This window comes from Dipteris shenzhenensis, chromosome 29, assembly GCF_047967505.1.
Source record: "Dipteris shenzhenensis isolate YYH24624 ecotype China chromosome 29, Dip_SZ_1.0, whole genome shotgun sequence".
Taxonomy (NCBI): domain Eukaryota; kingdom Viridiplantae; phylum Streptophyta; class Polypodiopsida; order Gleicheniales; family Dipteridaceae; genus Dipteris; species Dipteris shenzhenensis.
Genome location: NC_141624.1, coordinates 43,759,392 through 43,773,684, shown reverse-complemented (window position 1 = coordinate 43,773,684; position 14,293 = coordinate 43,759,392).

Below are 14,293 nucleotides of genomic sequence, written 5' to 3'. Positions count from 1 at the left end.
GCAGACATGACTCTTTGAGAGTGAATGGGATTTAGCCACATAAGGAAGGTCAGACTAAAATTCAAGACCCCTAGGATCACAACATCACTTGCTCTGCAAAACGACATGTAGGCTCATGTTGATCGATCTCCTAAACCCTCTCCTAAGATATATATTAATTTATAAGAGAAGGATGAAGGCTTTGTAAAAATGCAATGGGGTAAATTGGTGAGTCATTTGGAAAGAAGAGGCCATAGTGTTGTTTAATGCTGTCCGCCTTCAAATTCTCATTGAAGGTCTCGAAGATATAAGCCTGAATGGGCATTTTTTGATTGTCGCATCCACGCACTCTCACCCACAGTTTGCAGCTTCTGTAGTTGGTTCCTTCTTCTGCACCTTTCTATTTCCCTTGATCTCACTTATAGTAGTAATCCCAGAGGATACATGCACTAAGCCACTTCTTGCCGACCTTGATGGCCAGCCCATCTCCACTATTGACAACACAGCCGGTGTGCAGGTGCAACAAACCAGATTATAACTCTTTGATCCTGCTCAAAGAAGCCAAAATGGGAGCCTTTGCAAGATGAGTTGTCTAGGGGGTTGGGGCCAATGGAGTTAGAGAAGGAGCCGATGAAGGGTTGCTAGAACTTGAATGGTGTTGGTGAGATCACCTCTACGTCGCCTACTACAATTGTACATTCTAAACTCTACTCTGGCTCATCTCCCATAACTTGCAACACCTCTGAAATGCTAATTTGCACCTCTTGGATTTATGGATGATGGGGAGGATGCATTCTTATACTAGGCTATGCTAGACCAAACTGGAGAGCGCTTGACTCTTCCTCACAAAGATTCTAAGATGGGAAGGGCAAAGCTCTAGTGATTTCTATGCATTCTCAAGTGTCGATTCAAAGAGATTGAGTTTGATCCTTGCTTCTGCTATGTGAGAGTTTATCTTGAGCAGGATATCAATTTGTGATCAGTACTTCCCTGCTGGGAATGGTGGAATGGTTGAAGATTAAATTTGTAAAACGGTTGAAGAGGGATGCGACCCGAGTGGAAGCCATCAGCAAGCATGTACAACTTGTTGTCATGGGTGCGAAGCTCACCTATTTTGGTGACAATGCATGCTTGCTTCCTCAGTCACAACAGAATCAATGCCTTAGAGGGAACTGGGGCATTGAACACCATAACAAAGCTTGAGGGTGAAATCTATGTCTTAGCTCAGCAATGTTGTAAGGTTTTGGAGGTGCTCCTTCATGCAACGAGATGACACAACAACTTTAGGTCTTGAGCGTACTCCGACCTCTGTGATCATATTGAATCTACCAAGCAAGTTGCTCTATCCAAAAAGTGCACGAAGATGAAGAGGATGAGAACAAATGTGCTCTTGTGATCTTGCAATGCATTCCACTGAGCATTGATGGAAGCGCAAGGAAAGGCAGGACAATCAAGAGATACTAACAATTTTGGACCTTGAACAGAGTCAAGCCTTGCAATGATCGTTTATCTGTGCATTACACTGGATAGAAAAACTTTGTACATGAAGCTGGTCTAAGCTCGTTGTAAGGAATAGATAATAGAAACTTTCAATCCAACATCAGCTAAGGAATTTCCAAACTCGAATGCTTGCAAAAACATGGCAAAAAATGATAGAAAGACTTACCTTGGAGCTAAGGAATCATCCGATCCTAAAGTTGTGAAACCTGAGGAGCGATCCATAGCTTTCTCCAATCTTTGCTATAGAGGGAATCACTGAATCCTGAAGTTGTAAAACCTGAGCATGGATCCACTAGCAAGGATCCAAAAGAAAAATGCCTCTCCCACAGATGATGAACCTCACATTGCACCTCCATCTCGTGGAAACAAGCCCTTAAGGCATTATAACATGGTGGGAGTTTTGTGGAACTTCAATGCCAAGGTGGCATGTGGTCCCCCACCTTTTTTCCCCATTTTTGGCCCTGCAAGGGTCCTATGGGCTTGCGGGGCTAGGAGTTCATTTGGTCAATTTGACCAATTCTTAGTGTGGTTTAGAGAGATTTTATTGCTTTAAGATGTGGGTTTTGTGTCCTGAAGGTCGTGAATGCATTTGTCGTGCTGCTACAAGGTGGCGGGGCTATGGCTCTCCTCTGTGCTCTAACTATGCGGTGGCCTGTGGCTCTCTCCTCTCGTCTATGCTGGAATTAAGCATCTACGGTGGTCTATGAGATGCTTCTCTGCTTGGCTCTTCTCTCCTCTCTGGTGGCCTGTCACTCCTCTCCTCTCCTCTATGTTGAAATCTCTCCCTCTGAGCCTCTCTGCTGGCCTGTGCTCGTTCCCCTTCTCTCTGACGGTGGTCTTTCCCCTTCTCTCTGATGCTTGTACCGGTGGCCTGCGTCGTTCCCGTTCTCTCTGATGGTGGTCTTTCTCCTTCTCTCTGATGCCTCTCTGATGGCTCGGTATTCCGGCCTGGTTTCTATTCTACTCTCCCCTTTGCATGCAGCCTTTTGCTCTTCTTCGATGGCATTTCGGCCATCTTTTGGACATTGATTATGGCAAGACGTCCCGAGGGATGTTATGATGTGTGCGGATCTTGCATGCGGATCTGCAATATACGATTTCACAGGCAGACCTCTCTTGAACGGGCAAATCCAGACTGGTTTTTTATTTAATTCTTTCTGTATGTTTACGATTGATTTGGGGCTTTTGTTGTACGTATGCGAGCTGTGGATGTGACGACAAAGTAGAGTTGGTTAGATCCCGAAAGAACATTCTTCATTAGTGTAGGATTTTTAGATTCCCCACATCTGACGAGCATTTGTATGCTTTGTCAGATGTTTAAGGTTATTATTTTGTAAATGAATGGGGGCTTATCGTTTTAGTCAGCTCATAGCTGGACCAAACCGATATAGATAGTGTGTGCTTCTTGTTGTATGCATGTGAGGCACGCTGTAATAATTCCTACGTGTTTATTTAAGCCTGCGTTCTTGTGAAATGTACACAAGTTTTTCTTTTCTGCTTATGAGTTTTGCTGGTTGTGTTCCCCTCTCTTCAGACGTGGAAATGACCGACTGTGAATGTCTATCTATACCTCTCTTATGAAATGTACACAAGTTTTTCTTCTCTGCTTATGAGTTTTGCTGGTTGTGTTCCGTTCTCTTCAGATGTGGAAATGACCGACTGTGAAGGTCTGGACCTCTTCTAACTGTTGCATGAGAGAAGTCTTGGAGTGTGGTCTTATGTTTGTTTTAGAGCAAAGATCTATTCGGTCTGCTCTATATCTATTCTATATCTATTCTATACTAGAAGGTCATCGTCCTTAAGACTTCGGGGTTCCTCCCAACCATGCTAAGACCATAAACGTCATGAAAGTCTACAATAGTGTGACAGAATCTCTTGGCTTACAGGTCTGTGGATGATCACGACATTCTTGTAGCACCTGCTCAAAGAGGCAGAGACGTGCAATAAAAAAGAGAGTGAGAGCTGCAACAGCTGAGCTAGAGGACCTCTAAGGAAAAGTAAATGGAGATAGAGCTAAGAACTTGTGAGGGAGAGGATTGAGCTGAGCTCAGGACCGATGAGGGAGAGCAAAGGCAACAGCCTCTTAAGAAGTAGTGTTCACGAGAGTAGTAAAATTTTAGCCGCTGCCAGTTTTTTCCCCTTCGGCGATACACGTCAGCAGAATTGGATTTTCTAAACAAGTGCAATGTGGCCTAAAATGCTTCAAAAGATAAATAGACCAAAGGGCATACTATCAGGTTTGATGTTTTGTATTATTAAATGCAATGATCATTAGCGTGCTTATGAGCCATATAGCAAGCAAGTGCATGGAAAAAGAAACAATTCAAAATTGTAAATAGTGTTAGATTTATTAAAATATATTTTCACATGAATAAATTGCACTTTTCCAACTTCTTTCATTTTAGGGTGAATCTAGATATCAATACCAATAACTATCAATGTTTTAAGACCACCATGCAGTAGTCCCATTAGTTTGGATTCCAAATATTCAATCCGTTTTGGTTTTCAACAAATAAAAAAAAAGTTATGGAGCGTGCCCTCAAATGGGTATGCATCACTTACATTGGAGGTCTGTTAACCCATGCCTAATGTTCTCATTTAGGTATATCCTTGGGTTGAGGAGAAGCTCACATAATGTACTTTTGAATGATACTTGGTTGCATGTATGTATAGAATAAAATTTTGACGATTTTGAATAAATTACTAGATCCTATAGTCTTCAGGATGCATGCTTCACATGCAACATAGCACTTGTAATGCTTTAACGATCTTATTCTAAATCCTTATTCCATAATTTTTTACTCTCATCATGTTTAATTTGGAATGTGTATTACAACTTTAAGAAAAAGTTTACCGAATTCCATTGAGCAATGCATAAGTTATGGGTCATACAAAATGCCTATATACAGAAAAGTCCATGAACCTCACCAAAAATGGCTACACCCAAGCAAACAATGACCCATTTCTTCTTCCTCTTTTCTATTCCATTTAATCTTTTACATGTACTTCACAATAAATCAACAACCTTAATACCTTCATGGTTCATTGTATCAAAGCTTTATATGCATCCTCAAAAGTTCTTCTATTTTATCTTGATCTTACAAATAAGCAAATTTTCATAACAAATCTCAATTTCTTGTAATATATTATTCTTTTCTCTTTCTCACATCATTTCTCACATTAACAACTTGTTGTTGCAATTGCATTGTTTTCACTAAAATTAACAAACCTTATTTCACTTAGTAGATCTAAAATGAATTATAAGAAGTCATTGTGTAACATGCATATCGATGATGACTTTGTGTCCCAATTTCCTAACAATGAGTGCATCTTACTTTGTATTTCTTACTTATTAAATTTTCACATTTCCATACAAGCTCTTAACATGTGTTTTGTAGACTTATGAACATCTTAGAGTCCAACAGTGAAGAATCCAATAAGTGGAACAATACATTGTTTGACTCCTCCAATTTACCAAAAATTTATTGGGCTATTCAAGTGCCACAAGAAGTGAACCACACTAGTTTTTAATCCCATTCTGCCTTGCACCAAAAAAGAAAACACAAGCATTCCATCACTATTGATGACAATCTTAATGAAGAAATTTATATCTTTATGTTTGAGCATTGTTCAAAACATGTTAAAGAACATTTGAAAGAAATAAAGTGCACACCAACAAATTATTGCTACTGTTGCAAAATAATGGTTTTTAGGAAGAATAGCATTTACCTTTCCAAACCAAAATTTGATTGGATTTGTTGTAGAAAAGGTAATGCAAATGCATTGTACAAGGAGAAGGAATACAGAATTTGCCATGATTGCAATACATCAATATAGCATAGTTCAATTTCCAAGTACTTTGTTCCTACACAGATCACTTTAAACGACCCATTGCTTCCCGTCAATCAACTGAGCGAAATTGAGGAACGACTAGTTGCCCCAAGGATCGCATTCATCCAAATCATAGAATTTGGATTCAATGGACAATTAGATGCCTATAGCAGTATCATGAATGTAGCAACTGATACCAATAAAATCCAACATGTTTTACCATGCTTTTTGGAGTACAAAGCTTCAGAATTAAGAAGAGACTAGAATACAAATCCACGTATGCAATAGGCAATGATCGACCCAAAACTCTAGTGAGAGCTCTTAATGTACTAATAGATATACCTTTATATGTTGAGAACAATGTCACTATCAACCATGTGTGGTACAAACATGTAATAAACATGCAACAAATGGACTCCACTACGAACTGAATACAAAGTACAATCAATACTGGAGACAATGATGAAAATGGAAATATTAACACTGACACATTAATTCACAATATCTTGAGTGTGGAACAAATTATTGACTTTGAAACAAAAGTGATTTACGTTGGTCTAGGGGAGAATCAAAAGCCTTTCGGTCTTTTCCAGGATAAGCATAGCTAAGGGCTAAATTTTCCAACACTTTTCTTCAAATGTCCTAGACATGTTAACAATGAGAAACTCATATTTGGACATTGTCAAATGGGAAATCATGCACAAATCTTTGAAATTCTTGCACAACATTCCTAACTTGTTTTTCAAATCAATCAAGGTTTTGATACATCAACTAATGCAATCTATATGGGTGCGATGAAGGAAAGGTATGTTGCAAAACAAAGTGTTGTATGCTAAAGATCTGAAGAACAATACTAACATAGAGACCGTTCTACATTTTGGAATAGGATATCGGAACTTCGAGAGCCTCCGAACTTCACCTGACTACAAGGAAAAACTAAGGAAAGAGGCATTTGCAATGATGAGGCAACTAGTGCCACCATCATTCTTCATTACATTCTCATGTGTCGAATGGCTATGGAATCCTCTGGTGAACGCTCTCCAAATAAGATACAATTCCAACAATTGCAATGTTTCACAAGCCCTAACAAATAGAGAAATCAACCAACTAGTTTGAAAAAACCCAATATTGTGTGCTAGGTACTATGTGCACAAGCTACAAATAATGTTATCTCTTATCTTAAAAGACTCCACAATACTAGGAAATGTTGTTGATTACTTCTTTGATACTGAATTCCAAATAGAGGGAGCCAACATGAACATGGAATTCTGTGGGTGAAGAATGCACTTACATAAAATTCTCATAACATGCAAGAATTGATAAATTTCATAAATGAACACATCACATGCCATAATAAATTCTTGAATGAAAACATAAAAGAAATACAAACACATCAATATACAACAACATGTGCAAAGAAAGGAAAGAACAATTGTCAATTTAACTATCCAAAACCACCCTTGAATGAGACAATGATCCTTACCCATCTTGATGGTAGAGATAGAGCTAGATATCAACACTTATACCAAAAAATACAAGAAGGAACTTGGAACCAAATACAACAATGTCGTTCAACGAATGGTTGCAACACTTGGACATAGACTTGCAATTATATTTGTTGTTTTTACAATCCAACATCACGAAAACAACTTTGTTTCTCAAACGTGACCCAAAACATATATTCACTAATGCATTCAACAAAAAAATAATATACTTATGGTAATCAAACATGGACATACAATTCATTATGGATCCCTATGCAGCAACATCCTATTGCACATCCTACATGACTCAAATGGACAACATAATAACATAAACATTGAAAGACACAATGAGGGCTTGCATGCAGGAAAGCTCCTTGACAATAAGTCCATATTTATGACAATAATTCCATGTTTATCTTTCATGTGAAGGTTTTAAAATTTGAAAAGAAAAGATTCTTAATCATTAACTATGGAATTTTGCCACAAAAAGCTACTACCAGCATGAGTCAAGACTATGTGAAACCTGCTTTAAAGAGAGAATATGATAGGAGCATTTAATGCCAGTTCATTTTTGTAGATTTTGGAGCATATAAAATTGAGAAAATTGAGAATTTCTTACAGGGCCCCAAAACGACTTCCTTTTTTTCTAATGCCAGGGCAAATGGAGTCCTCTTCTAGATTAGGATATGATTTGTGGGAAGATATAGAGGACTAGCCCATTCACATGATAACTGATTAGTTGCTATTGTTGGCTCTAAATTTTCATCACCAACTATGCTAGAAGATTTTGTTTATAGGATAGCTAGGTAGTAGCATTTTTTGACATCCCTATAGTACTGGCCTATTCAACTTAGCTCAACCATTTTTTGACAACTAGAGGCATCCATATATGGCGAGAACATTGTAATTATCATGATAGTGTTGAACTATCAGTCAATTCTAGGTGTGTTGCTCAATGGAGGATCAAGAGTCAACATTTTATTGGGTGCAATGTGTATCCAACTCAAGTTTGATAGTTGGGATCAAGTGTCATTTGCAATCTAAATGGTGGATCAATGGAGAGGATGATTGATGGGCCTTATCATAGGTTATCAATCACCATGGCAAATTTCACATTTGTCATTGCAATAGTAGTGCTACATGTGGAGGATATTAAAGGCACATTCCCGATGTCGCCGGGCCAATCATGGATCCAACAAGTCCTCGTGAAAAAAAATTGACATTCCAACCAAATCATTGTCCAAGGGTTTGCTTCAGATTGTCTTCGGGTTGTGTGCGATACTACCCCTGAGGCCCTGGCAACCATTATAGATGGGAACTTGATGGAGAAGAGCTCGAGAAGAGAGAGAATTGCAGAGGTCCTTAATGATGCATGGTTTCCAATCATCGATCAAGGAGAAGACACTGCACTAGCTTTTGTCTTGAGCTTTGTAAGAGTAGGTATCGTAGTCAGGCTACCAAATAGGCCACAAAACCAAGGTAACTAAGGAATGGATCGAGATAAAGGCAATGACACTTTTGATCACGTTTACTACACCTCTTGCTATTGTCTCTGCACTCTTGTTCACTCCTCCTATCACTCTATAGCTCTAAACTTTAGGGGCTTAGCTCCTCTCATCTTTTCTTTGTCCTTTTCTATTGTGTTGTTGGCTTCAGTTATCTGGGAGTTCACTCAACCCCTTTCTTTAAGCTTTCATCATAGTAGCTCTTTAGTTCTTCCTCATGGACACTTCGTACTTCTCCTAATCTTTATAACTACCATGATCTCATGGCTACACTTGGCTTTGATGCCACATGAACATTTAAAAGAGAGGAGATAAGCTACACACATACAAGAGAAAGATGCTCAAACACAATGCTCATGAAGACTCCTTCTCTATTACGAAATTTACTCCTCTATTACATTCTTCATACATAGGTCTCATGAATAAGAAGGTTCTTAAGTCCATTTACACATATACATTAAAGAGAAACATAACCCACACTCTACATCCATCTATGTACACTCTATACCTCCTCTATACATCAACATGTCATGGTATAATAAAGGAATCACTTTAATATATAATAGTAATTAAGTCAATGATACATATTGATAAATCATGTATCAATGCTCTAGCATGGCTAGATCTCAAGTATTCTCAAGCATGGTGGGATCTATTTCCTTTGAGCTCACATACCTAGAAATGAAAAAGTACACCATATTAGCAATATGAACACCTTGCATGGAGCATTGATATGTATAATATTTTGTATCATGTAAAGTACCTCACAAGCTCGCCCATCTTGTAAATGCAATCCTTCACGTCCTTCAATGCACTACGAGAAATGCTAGTAGGTAGTATGAAGTGAACCCACGAGGAGGTGGTTGATTAGTTGCTTATAATTATTCACTCACAAATTTGAAAGGAAAAAGATATTATGCACATAAAATACTTACTTGGAGCATCTTGTGCCAATCATGAGATTTCAAGCCATATAATTGCTCTATACCTCTTTTCTTGCTCTTTGTAAAGCCTCCCTTCAAACACCTCATGCATCCAGTGGGAGTACGAATTGTAGTAATAGGGCGCTTCACCGTTGCCATCTCTAGCTTTGATAACCTCCATGGTGCACGAGGTAAAAAAACATGCCCATTTGGTCTCTCTTGTGGCCAAGCTTCACACATCCTCCCTGTGGTACATAGATCCTCCCTTATGCCTACGGAATCTTGTGTCCCATTCAAATGCTCCCAAATGGTAGATGCCACATTCTTGAAGATATGCATGGGATCAAGCAGGTGATTGATCTTGAGGTGGGACCAATATGGTAAACGATATAAAATGGAGTATCTAAACAAAAGCTAGTGTTAGCGGGCAATCTTTATTTCCAGCCAATATAGCACACAATAGTTACAAACCCTTACCGGCTCATGCCAAGTGGTGGAGGAGTCGTGGAACTGTCCCAAATTTTCATCCAATCTCCCACGGTGAGTGATTGTGGGAGGACTTCATTCCAAGGGGCAACATATCTAAGATGATCAGGTGGGAGAAATCGATGGTGATTCTCATAGATGACCTTATTCAATGCGTCTGCCCGTGAGGCAACTAGCGAAGGACCACAAACAGGACATGCATGGTAACCCGATGTAGTGAGACCTGAATAATAGATGCAATTAAGAGTTGAAGGTGGGTTTAGGGTGCCACATCCTTTGCCTATTCATAATTAGAAGTGCAATTCTTACCAGACCACTCGCCATAGCCTGGGAAGTCATGCATCATCCACATCAAGACTGCTTTGCAGTTGAAGTCTCATGACGAGGGAGGCCTGCTCACATCATGCAGCTTGATACCTCTCCAAAGTATCTCTAGCTCGTTAATCAAAGGCTCCAAATAAACATCAAGATTTTTGACTTTATGTTTCCTTGGAATTAGAAGGGGCAGCATAACATGTCCTGTCTTAATAGCCATAGAGGGTGGAAGATTATAATTCACCAATATCACTGGCCATACACTGTAAGAGGTGCTTTTGAGACCAAATGGGTTCACACCGTCCATACCCAATCCAAGTCTCAAGCTCCTAGGTTCTTCCTTAAAGCTTCGCCATGTGTCTTCAATATGCTTCCACGCAGGAGAGTCTATGGGAGTTCTCCACTTGCCATCGGTTGATCGATGGAAGGAATGCCATGACATGAGCTTTGCAATGGATTTGCACTTGAACATATGTTAGATGCAAGGGATTATGGGAAAATGTCACAGAACCTTATGAGGCACATCCAAAGTTTTGAGATCTGCTCTATATCTTGCCTCTCCACAAGTAGGGCACTCTCTTGCATCCTTATGTAGTCCACGAAACAAAACGCAATCGTTGATGCATGCATGGATGCGCTTGTAATCTAATCCTCCAAGAGAGGTCACATGTTGCCTTGCCATATCTCTTGAGGTCGGTAATTTATTCTCCCTTGGAAGCATTTTACACAATAGCCTGCACATGAAGACCATAAATGAGAAAAAGCATTCGAGTAATTGACCCACTAGCATAATTCACCATGTTTGCAAAATAGACTTTAAAGCTTACTTGAGTAATGCATTCAAACTTGCATTGCTCCATCCATAGATGGTTTGCAAGTTTAGTAACTCAAGGGAGGCACGTAGAACAGAGAAAGTGCACCCCTCAAACAGTGGAGTCAATGCTGCGGTAAAAAGATCGTCCTGCTCCATGCTATCATCCCTCCCATAGGTATCAACGTATGAACACCCATAGGTATCTCAATCAACCTTAACTCTTTAACACTTACCATGTTTACGGTCGCATCCCATTCTCCATACTTTGAGATGTGATTGAGTGTAATCCTGCGTGCACGATACATGTTTCCTCGACATCGATCACACATACATTTGATTTTTTGCTCCAACCACATTTCGCGATGGTGGATACGGAGGGATTCATCCTCAGTGGAGCTACTTGTTGAAGATGAGACATCCTATAAACAAACAACCCAAAAAAAATTGCTTTTCTTCAAATATTTAATTTTAAAACTCTGTGGCGCATCTAAAGACGCGTCTAAAACCACGTCTGTCTGTTCTATGGTGCACGTCTATAGGTGTGTCTAAAACCGCATCTGCTCTGTGTATGTAGATGCGCAATTACACGTGTATTTAAATGCGCTATTAAACGTGCTTATAGACGCAGTTTTCAAATCTGCTTTTAGTGGCTTTTCTTCACATTACTTATACTTCACGTGGCTTGCTTGCTTTGCTATTAACAGATCCACAGTTTCGACGCTTAAGAGGAAGGTACCCACACTTACTTCCAAGCTTACACTTAAGAGGAAGGCACCCACACTTACTTCCAAGCTTATAGGAGAAGAGGGTGAACAAGGAAGAGAAGCAACTTTGAAGAAGGAGAAGAAGCTTCCATACCTCTATCCAAGGTAAGTCTCTTTATGGTTGATCTTTTTGAAAGTTGCTCTCTTTGGATTTGTCCTTTGTCGTATCCAAGAAACGAATGATTTTGGTATCAGTGTTATGTTTTTGTGTCGGGCGCATGTCCTATTCTACTTTTTAGAATAGTCCGTCTGTTGGAGCGCGTCTATAGACGCATCTTAGAGCGTGTCTAAAACCGCATCTACAAGTGCGTCTAGATTGTTTGCAAACACAGACAGCCATGTCTATAGACACGCTGTTATATGTGAAAATAGACACGCTTCTCAGACGCATCTATAGACGTGCTCCGATAGTAATCTTTTTCGACGATAATCTTTTCTTCCCTTCCCCTTTCTTCTCAGCTCATCAGTAATCGTCTTTTTTTTTTTTCCAGTTCATCATGTGGCTAGGAAGCTCTTCGGGCTCACCTGATCTTCGAGAGTCTATTTTTAGGGCTTATATAACCTTTTAGGACACCCTCCCAGTCTTGCGGAGTTATACGGGTATATGACGGGTACTCTAAACACCCCCCAGGAGTCAGCACTATAGGCTCCAAACCACCCCATACCAGCTGAGATTACCCCAGTAGAGTCAGCATAGCCCAGCCGGCTACATAGCCGAGGCCCTTCTCCCATGCCATCTTATGCCCCTTCCCCCATGCCGTCTTACCCCTTCCCCCATGCTGTCTTATGCCCCTTCCCCTATGCCATCAGGAGGTCCTTCTGTCTCGCAGAGCCATCGGCGTACTCCTGTGCAGTCGAGACTCGGTTCTCTAGCTACGAGTGGTCCACGTAGTCCCATGCAGTCTCCAGCTATGAGTGGCCGGCGTACTAGCTCGACACGACATGGTAGCAGGCGTAGTAGCAGGGAGAGCGGTGGGGGATGCATGGCACAGTGCTTTGGGAGGGGTGGTGGTGGGCACGATGATGATTCAGATGATTTGGACGTGCCTTCGGGTGATGGTACGATCTTCTATGACATCACTCAGACAGGAGGCATCTTGATGGATGCACGGGGGAAGGGCATCATGGCCTTCATGCGCTCTATAATTGCTAATAATTATAGAGATTGCTTTACAAAGACCATCCAAAGAGGTTGGCTGATGAGACTCTCCCTGCTGTTCGCTCTAGGTATATCCTAACCCCCCCAATCATCAGTTCACAATTAAATGGTCTAAGTCAAAGATTGTTACGATACTTGGCAATAAAAGATCTTCGCTTAAGAGGTAGGCACTAGCGGAGCTTGCCAAGCTCGAGGGAGGTCAACCACCAAGGGGCCCGCCCTACACTGCTCACAAGCGTGAGTGGAAGAAAGCAATGAAGTCGGCGAGGGAGGACCCCAGTCTGCAGCACATGGAGGCACGAAGGATCCAGATGGAGTAATATGGAATCATGCATTTTGGAGCAGGGGGTGTTGAATCATGGGAGGCCCAATTGTAAGTATCGATCTCAAATTATATTGCTTATGTAGTTTATTAGGAGGTTGTTTCTTTGTACTAACCCCTCCGCAAATTGTGTCATCTTGCAACTTGAGATCATGGGCATCTACCCTACTCTTGTCGAGACAGTCTACCACCACCACCATCGCAGAGGAGATACATGGAAGCACTTCTATCATGATGGGTTGATTACTGAGAAGCAATGATATCTGGGCTACTAGAGCGGACCCCGAGGTATTTGAAATTAATTAAATAATGTCAATATGATAAGTAAAGATTTGATTTTTCATACATTGATATATGTTGTTTCTTGTTTACAGGTCCCTGCACAAGAAGACGAGGAAGAAGACAAGGAAGGAGACAGAGAAGGGAGCGCAAAAGGGAGCGCATAAGGGAGTTTGGAAGGGAGCGAGGATGTGGAGAACATAGATTAGTCGTAGAAGTAGTGCTAGCTACTCTTTTTTGTACTTAAAGCCACTGGCTTAGCTTCGTGCCTCTTGTATATACACTCCTCTTATTTTTTGTACTTGAAGCCACATAATGTGGCTTAGCTTCGTGCTATATGTACATATAAGCACCTTTTGAGCTTTCAATTTTATTGCATTTTCGAGTTGTAATGTTTTATTTGGAATTGTAATTAAAATGCAGTTGGTTGTAAGAATTGAATTACACAATGTGGAAATGGGATTCCTGTAACTATATAGCATGCACAACATACACAGCATTCTGTAAATTTAAAAAAAAATATTATGTAGCGCATCTATCAATGCGTCTATAAATGCGTCTATATATGCGTCTGTCTGTTCGGGGAGCGTCTATTTGCACGTCTATAAAAGCATATATAAGATTGTTTATAAATGCGTCTATACATGCGTTTAACGATGCGTCTATCTGTTTTTTAATTTTTTTAGCAGAGCGTATATACGCATGTCTGTCTGCTATATAGATGCACTGTTAGATGCGGGTCTCTAGACGCGCAAATAGACACGCAAATAGATGCGCCCATAAGTTTTTTTTTAGTTCAGTAAACGCGTATGTGTGCACGTCTGTGGGTGCTTTGTCTTGCTGTGGATGATAAATCTTCGGGTCGGATGGGCTGATGGCAGAATTCTATCAAGCCTTTTGAGGTCTGTTGGGACATGATCTTACATAGATTG